General features: G+C 36.9%; 1 protein-coding gene across 8 annotated transcripts in view; it reads left to right on the top strand.

Moving 5' to 3' along the window:
- Positions 1 to 303: 303 nt before the first annotated feature.
- Positions 304 to 22264, top strand: part of LOC128863710 (uncharacterized) — a 36769-nt gene continuing 14808 nt past the window's right edge. Inside the window, exon 1 of one of the 8 annotated variants that reach the window (XM_054103002.1) lies at positions 304 to 641. The gene's annotated coding sequence lies outside the window, so the exon portion shown is untranslated. Of the gene's footprint in view, positions 1131 to 10075; positions 10365 to 22264 lie in introns of those variants that run through there. The other 7 variants (XM_054103001.1, XM_054102998.1, XM_054102996.1 and 4 more) reach the window with 7 other exon arrangements.

Genomic DNA, 22264 nt, shown 5'->3' with positions numbered 1-22264 from the left:
AGATATTGCCTTTGATGGGTTTTAACTAATATGTATTAGAAAAAAAGTTTAAAAAAATATAGATAATATTTTAAAAGCTTGATTTATACTTACTTTTTATTATTGAGAATTTTACTTAAAAGCCGAAATTAAATTATTATATTATAGCAATTTTTGCTGAAAGTATTTCATTACTTCACCACAGCCAACTACGCAGCTTTAGAGAATAGTTGTGTAAATAACAATAAGAAGCAACATTGTTCGCCATGAAATACGAAACGCTAGTAGGCACCCGAAGTAACAACCCCTACGTCTGGCTTGTACACACCAACAATAATAGCAAGTGCAACCAACACAGGCAGCCGCTCTTTTGTGTCATTGTTACTACATAAAAAGTACAATAAAAACAGCTGCCAACATCAACAACTACAATGACGGCAGCAGTGCAGACATTTTGCAGAGCCTTTACTATCTTTTCGTTTAGAGTGGTGGGTTAAGCGGGTGAAAGGGTGGCAGGGTCACTGCGGGTGCCACTATAGCCAGTCAGCCAGCTAGCAAGCGCGAGTCCACCGTCCACGGTCCGAATTGAGTTAAGTTGAGACGAAAGCTTCAATTCGTCGTAAATTTTCCGGCATAACAGACGCGAAATTTTGCACAACGCAGTACGTAAAGCAAACGGATATTTGGAAAACTTTGCAACAAACAGTGAAAAGGCAAAAAGACAAAGGTCCCTTATCATAAGTGTGTACTTGTGTGAGATTCTTCTTCTCTTTTTGTTTTCTTTTCTCGTTTGGCAAGCGCTTGTAATTGATTTTTATGTGTTGTGGCATTTAAACTAATGAAAAAATCTAACACAGAACCGCAAAACAAAACAAAAAAAAAAAAACAAAAGCAAAACTAAGTCGCACCTGTATTGATCGGGCAGTGAAAAATCTAAACAATCATGGCAGTATATTCATAATAAATAGTGGTCGAATAGTGTAATGTGGCGTTTAAAAAGCGCATTCATCAATTGCATACAATCGCAAAAAGCAAAAGCGTCACTCAATTGCCGAAAAATTGAAATTGAATAGTTTCGAGTTGCACAAACAGATACATTTTTCCTACGTATCTAACACTACATATTTTATTGTAATGTAATGAACAACTATGTAAGTATGTATGTAAATATACTTACATACAAATATAGTGCTACATGAGACACTCTCGCTGAGGCGCTCTCGCTGGGGTAGCGGTGTTGTTGGTGTCATATGTCTCCTCGTAAACACGGTACTCCGCTCATCACCTTTGCGCCTAGCTGCCCACTACATTCGCATTCGCATATCGGATACACATTTGAGCTGCCGCCATTCACTCGGCCAATGCTGCTTTCGCCCCCGCCGCAACCTCACACCGATATTAATGAATGTGGCTATAAAAATCGTAGTAAAATAACTTGAGGTCTGCTCGAAAAAAGCCTTGAACGTACGCATGCACGAAGTAACGGTATACATATATCTATGCAAACGCAAATGCGTAATTGTTCGGGTAATTTAATATGCCGGCTTTTTTCCAAGAGCACACGCAAGAAGAGATAAACAAAGTGCAAATCAATTAGAATAAAAATACATGTATGTGTATGACCTGCGGTTTATTGGGGCACATAATTTTTTAATTCTGATTAAACGTTTCGATATAATGGTTAACAGCAAATTAATTTAATGGCATTTTCGATTTTTTTTTTGCCTACTCGAAGAAACTATTTATATTTGGTTAGGGAAGATTGATCTCAGATTGAATAGAAATTGTAAGTAGAGTAAGGAAATGATCATCGGAAATGTGTGGTAAATATACAGAATCGTCGAATTTAATGACTTTATTGCGTGCGGTTGCGTATTATAAAGGGTGGTTAAGTTTTAGGGGCTGGTGTTGATTTGGAATAAAATAGAATGTTTTAGGAAATTATTGTAATTTCTCTTTATTATAATAATACTAGTATAGTTCAATTACGTATGGAACAAAATATCGGCCAAATGGCCGCCACGGCTCGGCGGCACACTTCCATCCGATGGTCCAAATTTTCGATGACGCTGGGGCATTATTGAGGTTCTATGCCGTTAATGTGCCAAATTATCTAATCCTTTAGCTCTTGAATTGTTGCTGGCTTATCGACGTACACCTTTTCTTTCAAATAACCTCAAAGAAAGAAGTCCAACGGTGTCAAGTCATATGATTTTGGCGGCCAATTGACATCGCTGCGACGTGAGATTATTCGGCCATCAAATTTTTCGCGCAAAAGAGTCATTGTTTCGTTAGCTGTGTGACAAGTGGCACCATCCTGTTGAACCCAAATATCGCCCACATCCATATCTTCCAATTCGGGCCATAAAAAGTTCGTTATCATCTCACGATAGCGAACACTATTCACAGTAACTGCCTGACCGGCCTCATTTTGGAAAAAATGCCGCCAATAATGTCGCCGGCCCTAAACCGCACCAAACAGTCACTCTTTGTGGATGCATTGGTTTTTCGGCAATCACTCTTGGATTATCATTCGCTCAAATGCGACAATTCTGCTTATTGACGAGTCCACTGAGGTGAAAATGTGCCTCATCACTGAAGATGATTTTCTTCGAAAATTGGTCATTCACTGTTGCCATTTCCCGCAACCATTCTGACCATTGACGACGCTTGAAAAGGTCAAGAGGTTTTAGTTCTTGAGCCAATTGCACCTTGTAAGCGTGTAAATGCACGTCTTTATGCATAATGTTCATCAACGACGAGCGTGAGAGGTGCAATTGTTGGGCACGACGACGAGTTGAGGTGGACAGCTCTTCAACCACACTATCGCGAACAGCAGCAATATTTTCTGCAGTACGAGCTGTACGCGCATGAACTGGTGTTTTTACATCTCCTACAGACCCAGTTTGTTCAAACTTTTGCACAATTTTTCCGATTGTACGCACATTTGGACGATTAAATTGACCGAAAAAATCACGAAGTGTGCGGTATGCATTTTGATTTGAACGCCCGTTTTCGTAATAAGCCTGAATAACTTTAACGCGTTACTCGATTGTGTATCTTTCCATGGTTTAAATCGAATTAGTCTGAAATTGAAAAATGTCAAATGAAATGCAGAAAAAAGCTTGACGTTTAGGTGTGGTTCACATTCAACATCGGCCCTTGAAATTTAACCACCCTTTAATAGTACTGTGTTCAGATATACAAATACCAAAATGCTCAGCATGATAAGCGGAATTTATTCAATCATGTATTACGGTCCATTCGAACATGCCAGTACTATAATGTAGTACGTAATGGCAACCTTAGCCGAATGGCAACCACATAAAAAATATCTGCCGTTCGGGGTCGGCTTAAAACTATAGACTTCATAAAAATTGTTGAAATTAAATGTTTCTCTAAATGTAATATATAAAATATACTGCCCGAAATAGTTGAATAAAGTACAAAATGTTTGTTTTCTAACAGGTGACGTAGAATAGGTGACTTGTCACTTAAAATGAATATAGAAATGGCCAGGCCGAATCTAAACAAGATGGTGTTGTGTCAACAGCTTATTGCTGCTTGGTTGTCAGAGTCTTATTTTCCTCCTCGTGCTTTAGCTGAAACTTGACAATAGCCTACCAAATTGTTGTATTTGTAGATTCAATAACACTTTGTAATGTAATGTATTTTTCCTAATTTTTTTTTTAATAAATTTCATTTAATAACAAAAACGACTTTCAGGTAATTGGTAGCAAAAAAAACCTCTTCACCGGTTTATTTTTAGTTCAGCCATTGGTGTGTTCCACTGTTCCAAATCAAAGATTTGAAAACAGCAAATTAGATACATTCTTCAACACATCATCGATCAAGGTGAAAATTCGAAACAGGTGGCCACAAGAAGTGTTCTCGTTAGAGAGCCAATACAGCATCAAAGCAGTGATTCCAATGATTCCGGTCTGATGATGGGTCTACTGCCGAAAATGCTGATAAAATCATAGAAGTCATATAGTGTGGTAGCTCTTATTTTATTGTCCAGGAATTGAAGATTGTCGGAAAACTGTTTTGCGCCATTAGCTAGAAGTCACACTGAGATAAATAAGGAAAATATGGTGGTTGTGGATCTGCATCGGTAGAGAGTTCAAGCAAGAAAACTTTAGCACGAGAAAGAGAAAACGAGTAGATGTCAACCTTTAGCACTTAGAAGTAGAAACCTTCCATGAAAGTGTAATCTTTTGTAAACAAGAATTTGACACGGAGACCCACACACGCACATAGGTGAAGAAAAACCGGGAGTTCGAAGTTTTTTCGGTAGTGTCGGAAAATATATAGCAAAACTAAGGTTATTGCTGCTTCATCAGACTAATTATCATGCTTGTGAGGGTCATATGATAAAGATATAAATTTTCGAGAAAAAGCAATGCCGGCTGCATTCCTATGAATGCACGACGACAGAACTGACGGAGTACTTGTGACAGAAGTAGTCTTTGGCAGGAAACTCAGTGTCAGATTGCGTTCTGAAGAACAATGGAGAATTCCAGAGTCTGTTTCCGGAAGTGTAGTAAAAAATTTCTTCAACAACGAATCCAATACTGAAAACGGAACTGGACGGAAAACGGAAATTTCAGATTATTCTACGTACTGGGCCAAAGTAATATTAGACAGGGCCAGTTTCTTCTTCTTCTCTATTGACGCGATAACCGCTTACGCGATATTAGCCGAGCTTAACAAAGCGCGCCAGTCGTTTCTTTCTCGTGCTAACCGACGCCAATTGGAGACACCAAGTGAAGCCAAGTTCTTCTCCACCTGATCTTTCCAACGCAGAGGAGGCCTTCCTCTTCCTCTGCTACCACCAGCTGGTACCGCATCGAATACTTTCAGAGCCGGAGCGTTTGTATGCGCTCAGACGATTTGACCCAGCCAACGAAGCCGCTGGCTCATACATCTCATCGTTCCATCGCCTGCGATATTCGCCGTTGCCAACGTGCAAAGGTCCAAAAATCTTCCGCAGAATCTTTCTCTCAAACACCCCAAGCGTCGCTTCATCGGATGTTCTCATCGTCCACGCTTCTGCGTCATACGTTACGACAGGCATGATAAGAGTCTTGTAGAGCGTTAGTTTTGTTCGTCGAGAGAGGACTAAACTACTCAATTGCCTACTTAGTCCAAAGTAGCACTTGTTGGCAAGAGAGATTCTATGTTGAATTTCAACGATGCCAATTTATCTCTAGAGAATAGAAAATGAAGATATTACGAATCTCCTTTGGGAGATTTGTCCAAAAATATCTTTGCGAATAGCTCAAAGACCGAAACCGGAACTGAGAGAAACTGATCAGAGGTGATGACAATAGATCATTGACAGAAGGTGAGTCTGCAGTGGCAGCCAGTCTGCCTAAAACATTATAGAAAACGCTCGTATGTCCTGAAAAATTATGCAGGAATACAAGTTGAGGTTAAACTCCATCTTGAATAGGAGCAAGCAACTCCAGAGTACTGAGATATTCAAGGTAAGAGCTGAGGAATTGGCGAACTGGTTTGCAGTTCACTTGAATGGCAATCGAGTGAACTATCCGACCAGGTTTTGCAAAAACTGTAAAGTGAATTCCAGATCTCAAAAGACACAGGCACCGTTGATGTAGCCTCCACACTTCCGTCACAATTATGTTTGCCGTGAGAAGACCAAATGGGATTATAAACAAAAGCCGAATCGGACGACTATGGCTACCGTAGGAATCAGTGCCAACCCAATATGTCGGGTGGAGGATGAGATTACAAAGCACTTTCTCTGTTTTGGCCAACTTTCGCTAGACTAAAGAGGCGCATTTTTAGATCAGATGAATTGAGAAGGGATCAAATATATTCTCTATCACTCAGATTCATCAAGGGGTTGAGAGAGTTTGAAGAGGAGTTTTCCGTTAAATATTACTTCCTGTCTCCGTGTTTTGCCCATTTTCTATCTTTATAGGCCTTCAGTATACTTGGCGATTTGGAGAATCAGTAATGCTTATGTTGAGTAGGCCGGGAGTCAACTCCATACGTCGATTCATACGGTATTAATTTTTTTCTTTGCTTCGAATTATTTTTATGGAAATGGCTTTTGCGTTCTAAAGCGTTTTTCTATTGTATTTATTTCAATAAAATGCATACCTCTTTAGCATCGCCAGTTAAGGTGGTATCATTTGTATCTTGCTAATAGCATCTTTGACATATACAGCGTTCTAATTCTCATGTTATTATTATTTTATTTACTAAATGTGACAAGCCGTGGCCGAATGGGTTGGTGCGTGACTACCGTTCGGAATTCACAGAGAGAACGTAGGGTCGAATCTCGGTGAAACACCAAATTAAAAAAAAAAGATTTTTCTAATAGCGTTCGCCCCTCAGCAGGCAATGGCAAACCTCCGAGTGTATTTCTGCCATGAAAAAGCTCCTCATAAAAAATACCTACCGTTCGGAGTCGGCTTGAAAGTGTAGGTCTCTCCATTTGTGGAACAACATCAAGACGCACACCACAAATAGGAGGAGGGACCAAACACCCAAAAAGGGTGTACGCGCCAATTATACATATATATAAATCTGACAAGATTGCTCAAACTCAAACCGGAAGATATTATAATTTTTGCAAATAAAGGGAAATATTAAATTTGCTTCGACATGTGTGAGATTTCATAATTATATTAGATACAAAATACACGTCAGCAAGGTATGATTTGCTATACTTCTCAGGAACGAGTAATCATTGCTTCGATTCATTAGAACAAAATGAGATGCCACCAGATCTAACAGGCTCCAGAGAAACCGTTCTTCTAAAAAATATCCCAGCAGTGCCTGAATATGCCACAGACGGCCCCGGTGTATCCACGAGGCGACGTGCCACCCTATTGAGCATTAAACGGGGAGGAATTTCGGTAAAAGTATTAAACATGTTCCCTTACAAAATGGAGACAATGCAACAAATTAGCTGTTGAACGCAAAATGCGTGAAGCCTACGCTCAAACCATCCTTAATCTCGACCACAAAAAAGACAACTTTTTATTGAAAATCATCATGTCCATCATGTCTATGGGTATGTACGTAAGCAAAATTATCGGATCTGGGTCACGGATATGATCCACGAAAAGCCAGTACAACCATTCACAGTTACTGCATGTTGTTTACGCTGGAGACGCCACTAGGTCTTATTTTTTGAGACAACACCACAGGTCAGGCAAGTGCTTTGGACGGCAAGCGATACATAGCCATGCTCAACGACTGTTCCTAATTTGAATAAATTGGGGCTGGAGAACATGTGGTTCCAACAGGATGGAACAACGGCGAATACAGCATGAACTATTTTAGCGAAATTCCGAAGTCTGCATTTCTGGGTCAACTAATCTGTCGTTTTAGGGATTTGCATTCGCCGAAAATATCGGCTGATTTAACAGTTCTAAACATCTTTTTATGGAGTTTTTTTTTTTAAATCGGAGGTCTATATCAACAAGTTTCAGACTCCTGATGCCTTCAATAAAAACAGCCGTCAAGAATGCAGGAACTTATTGTGGAAAGTTCTGGCAAGAGTTTTTCGAAAATACCATGAATCGGTTAAATATGGCCATTAGTTTTCGAGGCGGCCACTATGTTCGTTTTGTTTTTCGTCTATAATAAAAAACTACTAAAACATCAAGTAGTCCAAAAGCAAAACCGAAGTTTATCATTGTTAAAAACAATTATAACGCCACTTTGTAGTTACATGGTTTCTGCCAAAGTGCGCTCCAACACCTCATTCCATTTTTTTTTTTTCAAGCCAAAATACGTTTACCGCTATATACGTTTATACGCTCTTCCTCCGTTGCAATTTTGGAGCTCATTGAACTTGTACTGCAAAATACAACCTTATATTGCCACGCTGATTACGTTCCTACTTGTTCTTGATGGATATTTTCTTTACCGATGGGTCTAAGAATGAAATAGGGTCTGGAGCCGGATGGTATTTAAACGATAGTAATAAGTATCACTATGCTATGGGGGATATGGCAACTGTTGTCCAAACGGAAATTTTTGCCATCCTGAAAGTAGCTGAATGAATAATCGAGAGGACATGGAGCGGGAATCAGATTGGAGTTTTCAGTGACAATCAGGCTGCACTGAAGGCCCTGGAGAGCGCGAAGCAAGCCTCAAAGATTGTTCAAGAATAAAAGAAGAAGCCTAATTTTGTCGCAAGACAAAACAAGCTTGTACTTATATGGGTTCCAGGACACTACGGTATTCAAGGAAACGAAATTGCCGATAAATTGGCCAACCGTGGATTAGCGGTTGCCCCACAAGGGTCAGAGCCAATAATCGGAATCAGTTCCGCAGGAATCATGAATTGGATCAGCGATTATGTAGGCAATCTACATAAAGAGCGATGGTCCGTTCTAGAACGCTGCAGAACTGCAAAGAGTTTTTTGACAAGTCCGAAAAGAAAACTATCAAACTTTCTACTAAAACTTGGAAGGAAAGACGTTCGTTGTATGATCGGTATTATTACAGGACACAACCCATGGGGTCAGCATATGACCACCATTGGAATCACTGAGGATCCAATGTGCTTGTCTTGCTTGGAGGAGGCGGATAGCACTGAGCACTTCTTCTGTGAGTGTCCTGCCTTTGCTAGAGCAAGACTACGAGTTTTGGGTTCTGATGTCGTGGGAATGAGTAATATTCGTTCTCTAAAACTGGAGGATATTTACAGATTTGCCAAAGAATCTGGAAAACTCTCACAAGACTAACTATCTCTATCTCTGTCCCTATTCTTTCCTATCTCTTTCTCTGATACTTTTCTCCTTCCCTCCTTCTAGCTCTAAATACAATGGGATTTTTAGGCTGAGTGTTTTAGGAGCCACCAAATCTGGCTCGACCCATTCAAATTTCAAGTTCTTACGTTTTCCGCTTTTCTATCTCACCGGCCGTACAAATGCGAATGCAAACGTACAAAAATATAGAAAGCTTCATAGGCTAATAAATATATTTATTTGCTATACCTTCTCCAAAAATGAGATCATTGGTTTATAAAAGTTTGTTTACTACAGCCATAATCATCATCATTATGATTCACTAAGCGTCTACACATTATACCTACATTTTTTTTTTCTATCCAACCAACTTTCCACACATATCGTAGCCTCAATGGATGAGCGATTAGACGTAGAACGCAAGAACGGCAGAACGGCAGAACAAGCAAAGATCAGGGGTGTGGTAACGCAAGCGGTAATTGTCTCCAATAGCAAACAGCGGCTTAAAGTGTGGTCCAACTAGAGAATTTCATAAACGAACAACCGGACTTCAGCGCACAACTTCATTTCACACTAAAAATAGATAGCAAAAAAACAAGCGAACGCGAGCTGCATTTTAAATAGCTGCTGCGCCCAGTAGCCGTGCCAGTAATGGCCAATAAATTTGACTTACTTGCACACTTGTCACATAAGAATGGGAAGACGGGCATACTTTTTTATAAATCTATCAACTCATATAGAAACTATGCTGATAAATGGCGATGTGATAACAATCTCCGCCAACCGTAGCATGCCGCAGTTGGTGCTGCAGTGCGACTGTTGTGGTATTTTTATCCGCTATGCGACGATAATTTCTGCAACCGCACGTAGAAAAACCTGAAATGGCATAATTGAAAATTGTCCAATAAAGTGACGCAGGAGAGTACATAGACGGCAGAGAGCTGTGATTCCACTAGTCGCATTGACCGCAGACCGGACAAGACTAGGAGTCAGTGTGAAGAGTAAAGAGAAAAGAGTGGACGAAGTGAAGCGCGCCATTGTTGTGCGTTGATAAATGATAAAAGTTCGTCTGTGGCACACAGGTACACACACACACACGCACACACATACATAGACAGCCAGGCACCGGCACAGAGCTGCAAGTTTTTTCGGTTACACAATTTCGCAAAAGGCATAATCATGAATAATGAGCGCTTTGCCACCGCTACCAACACCACCTTCGGCGTAGCCGCAGCCGCATAGGCAAACTTATACTCGTACTTACTTAAACATGCACGTATTGGAGCGCACGTCAGCCGCCAAAGCCAAACGCCAACCGCCAGCCACCAGCCACCAACCACTGGCCGCATCAATGACAGTAAAGCAGCAGCGCGGACAGTACAAATCGAGAATTTGCTGAACGCGGACGAAATCTGACGGTGGACGCAAAAATTGTGAAAACGGTGATTAACTGTATTGAAGTGGAAGTGCAGGAAGCAGAAGTAGAAGAAGAAGTAGTAGCAGGAAAAAGAAGCAGTGCAAATAGAATTCAATTGAACATTTAAATTGGTTGTTGAATTGTGAAAGGCGAATTCAAATTAAAATTAAAATTGGGTGTAATTGATGTAAAAAGGCGCAACACCACGTTCGTTGAACGGTCAGTCCTTTTAGGTATGCGGGAATGGGGAATATATGTATGTATGTATGTGTGTACATATAGACAAGTATGTATGTGCTTGCACTTGCAAGTGGCATGTGCAGATCGCATAAGTCGAGAAGGGTGAAGGGTGAAGGGCAAAGAATTGATTTGATTATGATGGTCGTTGCGTGCAGTGAGCGAGCAGGCATTGATTTTTGTGGCGACTTGCTGTACATGGGATTCGCGGAAATATAACGCAATATCGGTACGGGTGGCACAATCAATTGCGTTTAAAGTGAAAGTAATGGCACATAAATAGAATTAATTGCGGAAAAAGTGAGCGGTGAAACAATTAAATTGGAAAAAATTTCGCAAATGCAAATTTAATAGCAAATGGCTGAAATCACATGCTTTGCCATGGGGCACACCATACTTGCTGCAGCGATTCTTTCTTTTTTTTCAAAATATTTACGCAGTTTATTTCTTTGTGGCATCATCTTCAATTTAAATTCATTTAATTTATCGTTGTTCCGCTATAATCAACAACAAGCACTAGCAGCAAATACACAAACCTAACTAAATAACAAAAAACAGAAAAAAAAACAGACTACTTTGGTGCAAAAACGAAATGTACATACAGTGGCGGTCAAATTAGTAACAGTCAAGTTTTGAGTAATTATCTTTTTTATAAAACTTTTTTTTATAAAAATATTTATATTGATAAAGACTGAAAAATTGTTCCGCTTATGAGAAAAGTGTAAAAAATGTAATTATTTGCTATGGAAGGGCTAACATTTTATGAGATTTTCCGCTGTTTTGGGGTTATCTGCTCAAGAAAAACAATATTTTTTTTGAATTCTTAAGCATTTGTGGTATGTACTCAAAGAAGTGCCCACTTGTGGGAGGTGTCCGTAAGGGAAGCTACACTGTAGTTCATATTAATGTGAATGAAGCAACGTGAATTGAGTACTGATGGCCGACGCATTAAGTCAAAGCAAATTTGTCAAAAGCTTGTTTACACTACCTTAACCCTTAAATCAGCATTGAAACATAAGGCCCAACAAAAATCCGCATAAGTGTTTAATTCAATTTGAATAAATTATTAAAATTATTAAATAAATTTGAATTTTTTATTAATTAAAATTTTTACTTATCGCTGAATTTGATTTTTTTTTTATTAAAATTATTAAATAAATTTGAATGTTTCTATTTATTAAAACTATTAAATAAATTTGAATTTTTTATTTATTAATATTTTTACATATGGCTTGGACCTAAGTTTCTTATACAAATACTAAATACAAACTTAATTACACATTAAATTTTTTTTTTCTCCATTAAAAGTAAATTTTGGCTTTCGCTTATACGAGTTTATTATAGTCGTAAATATAATATAAAGGGTTTTTAATAAGAGGTGTTATTTTGATATTCAAAGAAAAATGCTGAGGATGTTTATTTCATTATAAAGAGAAAGGTATGCTGTTAATAGTGGAAAATAACATCAGGCAAATGACCACCACGACCACGCTTACAGGATAATATCCTTTTCATGAAATTTTCCATAACCGAATTGCAAAATGGCTGCCCTAACTCCTCAATAGCCTCACGAATTCCATCTTTCTTCCTTTATTTGATCTTTTTATTCGTCTATGAAACATAAAGCCTCAGCTTTCGCTAATAGGTATTCACTTAAATCTGAAAATTGTTTTAATTTCTCCATTGACTAAATTAAAACTTTTTTCTAAAAATACAGTTTGTGATAAAATTCTGATTTTAATTTTTTAATCCAGTCCCAGCTAATTGGTCTACCCATGTCCATGTAGCTCAATTTGAAATTTCATTGCCTTGAAGTGAACACATCAGTGTAGGGGCTTCTCGTTCAAGGCTTTATTTTCTGTTTTTATTGATAGGAGACATTTACGTGTCGCATCCCAAATCCAGCGCTCAACCAGATATCCTGTATTGCTTCGCCTTCTCACATTAGCTCGCTCTCGAATGGCTGTTCGGAAGCTACCCAGAGGATACTAGATCGAAGCCCGAAAGATGTAAGCTGCTTGGACGATATGCAGGAGAAACGTTCTGGGCACTCCCAACTGAATGATGATAAGGTACTTTCACCACATTTGTGGACTTCTACATATGGAACCATCCTGAATGAGTACAAAACAAAGTACCTCCTGTCATCAAACAAACAGTCGACACACTTGCGTATTGGCACCCAAGTCACTGTTGACAGTTATGATTTCAAGGTTGTAAGAAACTTCGGTTATCTACGAACCAACATTAACACCGATAACAATGTCAGCCTTGAAATCCAACGTAGAGTCTCTCTTGCCAACAAGTGCTACTTTGGACTAAGTAGGCAATTGAGTAGTAATGTCCTCACTCGACGAACACAACTAATATGATACTTTATAAGGATCTCATCATGTCCGTCCTAAAGTATAGGACAGAAGCTTGGACGATGAAAATATCCAATCAGGCGCCCCTTGGAGTATTTGAGAGAAAGATTCTGCAGAAGATTTTTGGACCTTTGCACGTTAGTGGCGACGAGTACCGTACGCGATGGAGCAATGAGCTGCGTGAGCTTTACGCGGACATAGGCATAGCGCAGCGAATAAAGATTCAGTGGCTTCGTTGGCTGGCTCAACATATGACACACGATTTGCTTTCAGTTCTATTTAAATTTTTTTATTCACACAATTTTTCATTTGATCCTTTCGGAGCTGCAGTCGATTGCGTTTTTTTTTTCACAGAATGGAAATTCTCACAAGTTTGAAAATTAAAGTTAAATATTTGTAACGCGCCAAAAAACATATAAGGGTTAAAGGATTTGCAAAATTTACATGACAAATCTGCTGTCGGAACTTAACACAATTTTTCATCCACTTCGGTTCACACCGCAAAAAAAGCAAATAACCCAAAATTTTTAGCTATATCTCGAATTTGAAATTTTTAGAAAAATTCTAGATATGCAGTTGTATGGTGCATTTTCATCTGATGAAATTATACAAGTTTAAAATGGCTGAAAATTCCAATTAATTTAAACAAATCTTTTTTTTACGGTGTTTTGCGCTTTCTTCCATATAAAAACTTAGAGTATTCGTTATATAGAAGAAAATGCATAACGCCGTTTGCAAAACAATTATCAAAAATTAAAACATATTGAACGTTTTGAGTGCGCTACAGAATTGCTTGCCCAGAATTTTTAGGAAAATTTAGTCTTCAAAAAGTTCTGTCCAAAAAGTTTGAAATTTTGATGACAAATTCTATTTTTATATAAGATTTTTATTTTTATATTCTAACAATAACATTTTTTAAATCTTCCTTAAAATTTAAGGCTGAGAGTTATATAGTCTTTATCTCCTATAACTATACTTTTATAAAAAAAAAATTAAATCAGTTGAGAAAAATACAAAATAGTCAAAACTTTGCAATACACAGCCGCTGCTATTATTTTAGCCGCCACTGTGCGTACGAATGGATATTTACCTACAACTACAAACATCGTCGCACATGTCAGTCAATCTACGCTACCTAACTGAATTCAAGACAAATAGCTTCAAACATATGTTCATCTATGTACCCGTGTGTTTGCATGTGTGCATGTGGATGAATACAAAAACACATTCATCATCAAATCGCCGACATGACCTGCGTTGCGCTGGCCTAACTGCCCCCAAACAGCCTTGTGTGCGATCAAATTTAAGTGGCCGCTCAACCATTCTGCACTGCTTTACATTCGTCTCAGTGGCGTCCGCCCTAACCCCATATTTTCTATATTAATCCAGCTTTGTACGCTGTGTGTATTTGTTTATCTGTTTATCTTTTAAAGTGTTTTGCTTTTATTTCATTTACTATTCTATTTTATTTACCTCGCTTGCATTTTGCTCCATGTTTTTGTAGGTTTTAAGTTTTTTGCGTATCTTTCTTGACTTCAACTGCTAATTATGTGTGTGTGCTGGGGTTTTGTCTAGCCAGTGCACAGACAAATGGTCAACAATGCAAATTGTTATTTTTTCTGCATTGGGCCGCACATCCTTTATTAGCTGTTTGGTTGAGCTGCTCCTCCAATATGTGGAATGTGTTTTCTAATTGTGCTATAAACGGAGGATCCTACAAAGTGTGGTTATACTCGTATGTGGCTTAGGATGAATAGTAATATTATAAGTTTCTCTAGTGGCACAGGTGAGACATGATCAGATTATCAGAAAAAACGGCGTCCATTTGCTTTCTGGTGCTTCTTAAGCGAACAACTGTTATTGGATTCAGCATGTCTTGGAGCACTCATATTTTCGATTGCTGTTTAGTTGCTGGCTCATATGCATAGATCCAAGACTCGTTTCATAAATGTCAACATTTCCTTACACCAATCGACTCGATCCCTTTTTTGAGCAATTTTCAAAATGCGGTGTACAACGAAAACAAACTTCATGCAATATTGTATATATGCTGGTCTCACTGATGCCCAAAAATGCCTCTATCCCGCGATATGTCACATGACGATCTTGCGTTTTCAATTAGCGCACAGCATCGATTGCTTCTGGCACAAAAACCGTTTTTGGACGGCCTTCACGAAATTCATACTGCACAAATTTACAACAACCTTGGAACTCGTTGTTTCAGCGTTTCGCAGTAGCTAAGTGTGGCGCTTCAATGCAAAGGGTGAGAGTTAGTTGGTCTATGCATTCCTGCCCCGATAATCCACGTCGAAAATCGTAATAAATCATTGCACGAAAATTTTCACAAGTGCATTCCATCTTTTTTTGCGAAATAAATTTTTCAACTCACTAAAACAGGATCAATAATACATACTAAACTTTTCAATAAAATTATCGAATCGGAAGACATCACCCTTAGTGTTGCAAAGGCGCCAAATATAAAAGGCAAATATCGTACGTATGACATATTCTGCAGAGAAGATGAGGCATCTAGTAATATTATATGTAAATAGCACTCCTATGACCGTTCGGAGGCGATATGAAACTGTAAAGTCAACCTTTCAGTGGTTTATGCGTCAATCTTCTTTATTTTATTGATGCATACATCCTTTGTTAGATGTTCGGCTGAGCTCCATTTCCAATTTTTTGTGGGTTTATTGTTATTGTCCTACAAATGGGCAGAACTCGCAATTGTATGCCTCCGGCGATTGCCAAATAGTTGTTATGAGAAACTTTTTCATTTTAGAAATGCGCTCGGGCTTTTACCAACTGTCTCATGACAAATCTACTAAAAGATGATATTGCTTAATCAGCTGATTGGTGCCTGATTGTCAAAGTTTGTATTTGTATTATATTTTCTTATTCTATTCTTCCTTTAGCTGAAATTTCAGAGTAGACCACCAAAGTGTTGTATAAAGTGGATTTAAATGCAATTATCAGTAAAAATCGATAAAATGCTGTAAAATCGATATCACCTTTTATAGATTACCCTTGGTCAGTCTTTTGTTATTCTTACATTATCAAAAAATATTTTATTTGATCCAAGTGATCCAAGTAGTTTTGATATTGCCGTCAATTCTTCTAAAAATTGGTTCATTGGCTTGAGTATAAAAAGAAGTAAACTGAAAAATACAATAGTTTCCAGAAAAATTTTATGATTTGATTTTGGTTTTAAGTGAAATGACATCGATTCTTTCCAAAAAATATTTTTTGAATTTTTTAGGATAAAGTAACTTAAAAAATATATAATATAATATGTTAGATTAAAAATCAATTTTTTTTTTTTTTTGCTCAACATTTTTTGAATTAAATATTTTTTGATCTTATTTGAACAGATTTATTTCCTATCGCTTTTATAGTACCTTACACTATACTCAGTAGATATGTAGGCAGGTAGATAATGGTACCAGACTGGCACTCCCCAAGTAGCACTAAATCGCCGGTTTGATACCATTCTGAGACCTTCAACGGGCAGATAACTACAGCCAACCAGATCTGTTGATATAATGGAGAATATTGATGAGGTTTAGGTTGGCGCACTGCCCCAGGCTGTCGAAGAAAGAAGCACCCAGTGACCTTAATTGATTGTCCGGCTGCCAAACCCGTACATTTACAGAAAAAGTGCTCTAAACTCGCCTTCTCGGTTTTCACAGCTTCTGCAATCTATATGGTAAATCTAGCTTTTCTGCTTAGTCTCTACTCAGCAATCCTCTCATATTTCATAATGGTATTCCTTTAACTTTTCGAGTTATATGCAAATACGTACAGCGATTTAGTGAGAAACGCCACTCTAAAGAAGCACCAGCACACGTACTCGTATATAAAGCCCGCTTGCAAATGTATTTTTCAAAGTTTTTTCGGTTTACTTACTTATTTATTGTACTTAAGCGCACAAATAAACCAGTTTTTAGAATAATTGACGGCAATGTTCAAAATTCTTGGATAATTTGATATGGAGCCGCTTACTTGTCAAAAAGACCTTTTGCAAACTCAACCAAAGTTCGAAATCACATGGCATTTGGTAACGTTTGATCGTGATTTGAAAATTAATGAATTGAAATACCAATCATAGTGCCAGTGCAATGCCGACGCCACACAGTGGTGCCACAGTGGCCAAAAATACAAGGAGTCATTCTAGAAGTTTTAAAATTTGCAGAAATCACTTTTAAGACATTTTAAACTTCTTGTTAAAAAATCAAAAAAATCCGCCCACTTTTACGCCTACCTCCCACACAACCTTAACAATAAAGTAGCCATAACTTCCATAAAATTAAAAAAAAAATAACAAAATTTTGTATACTTGTATTTTGTGTAATTCCTAATATTGGGTAATAATTTTGTAAAAATTTGCCCCCTCTTAAAATTTTAGGTCAAACTTTAAAATTTTGGTACATTTACGTTTTAAAAAGTTTTCAATATTTGGTGTGAATTTCAAATTATTCCTACTATTTTTACGCCTACTTTTCATAGTACTGCAATAAAAGTTTTTTTTTTCAATCTTTTAATAAATTTTTTACATCATCATGGTATTCCAATTTCTTTAACTGCTGTGCCCAGATGACCCATCACAGCCCCATTTGCTTAATAAACGCAACTGATGTGGAAACTCTTCAACCTCACATTGCGATTTAGATTTAAAAATTCTTGAAACTGTGTGATCAAGTAATTGTTGTAATCCAACACTACTACATTTTTCCTCAACCGTAATATTAGCAGGATAACATTGCTTTTTAACTGCCAAAATTTGTTTATAATTTGGAAAAATATCACAACCGATTTCTTTGGCTGAGCTTCTTAAAATTTCATACTGGTGCTTTGATAATGCAGCATCGATTTCAGGTGTAAACGATTTAAAATTTTCTTCTTTATTATATCTTTTAGCTGCAGACACTATCAGCTCTTCAGAATAATTTTCACAAATATGTTTTATTTTAGTCCTCTTAGTTCTCTCATGACTTTCTTCAAATGAAATACAAGGTCTTCCACGTTTGGCTGAAAGCGAAGTACTTGGCTGCTCAATATTCAAAACGTTTTTATTTATCGTATAAAGCCGTGAAAGCCATTGTTTATTATCAATTAAAAACCTGGATTTAATGCGCGCACTTTTGTTCCACTTTAATTTAAATTTTGGATAGAAATATTTTATTAAAAATCTGCGAAAATTAATTATATTTGTCTCAGACAAATTATAATTTGCTGATATGACACCAACAACAACGTCAATATCTTTATCCCTATCGAACAATAGTTCAACAATCGCATTATAATGAATATTAGATTTATCCATAACTTTAACAAATTTCTAAACACTTTATATTAAACTTGTATTAACTGTCACTGTCACAAAGATAATAATGCAAGCATATTTATATTTTAATCCATAACGGACAATTGACGATTCACCGCCAACTCATTAAGAACTCACTTCTGTGTACTCTCCCACCACTCGCTTTGGCGACAAGACTCGCTCCGACTATTGCACGTAAACATATGCATAGCGCGCAGTGTGAATTTCGCGCATGGTTGTTTGTGGTTTTTGTTGTGTATAAATCGCTGTGCTAAGCTGTGCTATGTCTTGTTTTCTTTAACTTTTAGCTGAATTTTCAAGCTTTAATTTGATATAAGTCTTAATTCGGTGCTCAGCGGTGCAATATATTTTCTAGTCCTTTGAAAATGATAAATGTTCATTTTTTTGGGCTGTATATATGCTACATGCAACTTTTTTCCATTTTTTAGGAATTTATTTATTTTTTGTCATTTTTAATAAAGAAAAATGGTTCTTACGAATTGCATTTTTAGAAATGTTGTGTGATGTTTCATATGTAAATAACAAGCATTCAAATATAGCACTTTGAACTCCCATATTTCAAGTATGTTGTCATACCTTAACTTTGACATACTGTGTACAGAAAAATAATAAAGATTATGGTCTAAAATTTTAAAACAACAATTCTTAATTAGTTGTTAATAAATTTTGAAAATTTTATGCAAATCGAACGATGTGAAAAAAATTGATTTTTGGCCGCAGTCTACATGAAAAGTTCCCACTGTGCGCCATTAGTTCAATTGGATTTATGTCGTCTTATTTAAAATTGCGATAACTGTATTTCGAACCTTTGAGGTGTATTAGTATAAAGCAGTTTATTCTGAGGTTTATATTTCCGCAAAAGACAAAATCTGTGTTCGCTTGTTACGCAAAGACTTTCATCAAAATATGGTGAAGTGATTTAGTTTCACTGAAGTAATTTAATTTTTACAACTACTGAAGCTTTCTACGTATAATGAAAAATATTTCTTGTATATTGGTTTTGTCTAATTCCAAACAAGCTGTTATAATTTTCAATCTGCGCCTCTTACTAGCTGGATATTTAAGTTGCTTGATATCTAAGCGATTAGATGTTTTAATGAGCACTTGCATTTTTCGCAAATTCGCTGTAATTATTATGTATGTACGTGATTGACATAACAATACCGTTCAAATACCATTCGAATGCGACGACGACAAGTCTTACGTAATAAACAAGCATATACGTTTATGTATGTATGTATGTACGTATGTTTATATGTGCTTTGCCTTGCATATATACTGACTTTTGCTGGAAGACGGTATACTAGTTAGAGAGTAAGTGGAATGGGACCAGTTGTCCATTGGACCAAAATGACCAATTGGAGCTTTGTGAGAAACAAATATTCTTCTCTTATTATAAATAAAAATTCCTCACACGTTAAGGATGCACGAAAGGACGATTAGACGAATGTAAGTGTTGATGGAACCAATCATCTGCTGTTTTGTCCAATATGAACTAGTTAATTAACTGGTATAACTCTGATGCAAAGGTTGACTAGTTCGTTAGATGCAAAAATGTAATACTTCTACACTTACATATATTGCCAGAGCACACAAAGTACATTCTCCGACATCAGAGTGCCAATACATATATTGCAGAAAGAAAAAGCATTCTGATAGCGAATGTACCCAAAATAACAATTAGTTTGAAGCTAGTGGGATCTCGTCTTGGTTTTGAAGGTGTATATATTATTTATATCGCAAGGTTTCAAAAATGTACCGCAAGAAGCGATCAAAAAATTATTAAATCCATTGAGCCGCCCAGGTGACGATTTGTTGTTTTTTTCCGTGTAGTAGATTTGAAATATACTACAATACATACATTAGGTTGGGGAATAAGTTGATAGCGTTTCTACCGAAGACTTCTATTTAAACAAAAAACAATAATTATATCAAAAGATAGTAATCGGTCGGTGCAAGGTTCGGAAAATACGGCGGATGTTGAAGGACCTCGAGCTCTTGGAGTGAAACTTTGACGACTTGTGCAACATGGCGCCTGGCGTTGTCGTGAAAAAGTATGATTTGACCATGTGGATTAGGTCTTTTTAGTCGAATAGCCACATTCACGTAGTGTTGCTGGGCAATGTAGAGCTTTTTGTTGGCCGTGACATTCTTTTCGAACATTTCATGATCTTCTTTGGATGAAGATCCGGCTTGACTCCTGGCTTCAAATTGATGTATAGGCACCATTTTTCATCTCCCGTGACGATTCGCTACAAAAAGCTTTATTTATGACCGCGTGTTGCTCGATGGCGGGCGAGATGCTGAAGGCGACTTCCTCTGTTTTTAATTCATTGAGCTCTGTGGCACCCAAGCTTCCAATTTTTTCGGTAAATGCCAATGAATGAATGGGATTGAGAATTGCTTTATGATTGCAGTTCATTTTGTTTGTCATTTTTGTTGTCGGCGTCAAATATAATAGTATGTAAGAAAATAAATAGGTGGCGCAAAATTAATCATCCAATTTTGTTTTTGTATACACTTTTTACTAAATATACAATAATAAAAAAAATTATTTTGAGTGTTTTGACCTTAATGCGCTTCATTGACCGTCGTTTTGTATACTGCAGCTGTGTAGTTTAAAAGTGCCAAATATGACTGGCTTTCGACACCATTTGCAAAAATTATAAATCTTAAGATAGGGTGATTAATTTTGCACCACCTTGTATATGATAAAACGGCTTGAAATAAAATTTTCGTCTTCAAACGTCTATAGCAGTATTTGGCAAAAGAATTTTTTGTAGTAAATTTTAACCCTCTAACTCCCAGTTAAAAGAGCATTTTTAACCCGTTCTCAAAGCTGTTAAAAAAAGTCGTTACAACGGGCAATCAACCCCTTAACCTTAACCTAATGGTCATAGCCCGCGTACGGTAATCGGGCGAGAAGTGAACATTACGTGTGCCATAGTGTGGGTTAAAACTAGATGATTTAAAAAAACTGCGAGACCATGTATACGATTTCGGCCCAACATCTTCGAATTTAGATAGTATGTTGAGATGTTAAGCTCGTGCATTTGGCATAGATAGACTACGCACACTTACGACCATTATAACGGATCGATTTGTATAGAACTCAATTTTTAGAATTTTTCAGTTGGTCTGGGAGACGTCCTCTTTCATTAGTGGCAGTAGTAGTTGCAAATAAAAATAAATATAAGAAGAAACAAATATTTACAATAATTAAACGACAATGGCATAAACCGTCTGTCGATTTATTTTTCTTGCAAAACAATTATCCAGTTTCCGGGTTTTAAAACCACTTAAAATCTTTTATTAAGTAATCTCTGTATCTAAGGCACATTTAATAAAACGCAAAAGTGTATCCCAATAATCATTTCCTCCATTGAGAATCTTAATCAGTTGTGAATCATTTAATGTAAAATTTTCGTAAAAGACTTTTTTATATTCTTTTGGGCAGCACATCAGAAAACGTGCTATATTTTCAAGCTCGCCTGAATCACACGTTGAGCAAGTTTTATTTTCTGTGGCAAATCTGTTGTTATTTAAAATTACCATGTCAACTCTATCCTTTATTATCCACATCCTTGATTCTAAGTGATATTTTTTAAAATAATCCAGACCTCTTGACCAGTCTATGTCCTTATATATCCTACTAGTACTTAAGGCTTTTTGTATGTACACATTCACCCTTGCCTGGTTGCGGTTTGTTAAGAGCAATTTTGCATCTTCTATCTTCTTCTGACATATAGTCAAAAGACAAAGATCGACAGACAGGCTAATACGGAATACTTCTTCCTTTATAAAAATGTTTGACAGATAATGTGGCAGCCGGTTTTCTGAGTATATAAACAAAATTCTGAGCATATACTTAAGGAATAGTTCTAAAATAAACAAATGATTTTCTTGCAGGACTTTTTTCCAAAAAAATATGTTTGCCTTCCATAATTATTAGTGTAAGTTCGAGTTGAGTAACCACTGTTGGGCAATGTGATTTACTAAAGACATTTTAATAATATTTAATAAAACACTGAAAAAACTGATATTTTTAGTTTGTGTGCTTTGAAAATTAATGGTTGAGATTAAATATATTGTATAATTATTTGTTTTATTCGCAAAACAATTAGAGAGGAGTACCGCACCGCATTTGTTATCAGTTTTCCTATTGCAATTCTACCTGAATTGT

The sequence above is a fragment of the Anastrepha ludens genome, chromosome 5 (genome assembly GCF_028408465.1).
Source record: "Anastrepha ludens isolate Willacy chromosome 5, idAnaLude1.1, whole genome shotgun sequence".
Taxonomy (NCBI): domain Eukaryota; kingdom Metazoa; phylum Arthropoda; class Insecta; order Diptera; family Tephritidae; genus Anastrepha; species Anastrepha ludens.
Note: the sequence above shows the minus strand (reverse complement) of the source record. Positions and strands in the feature narration are given on the sequence as shown.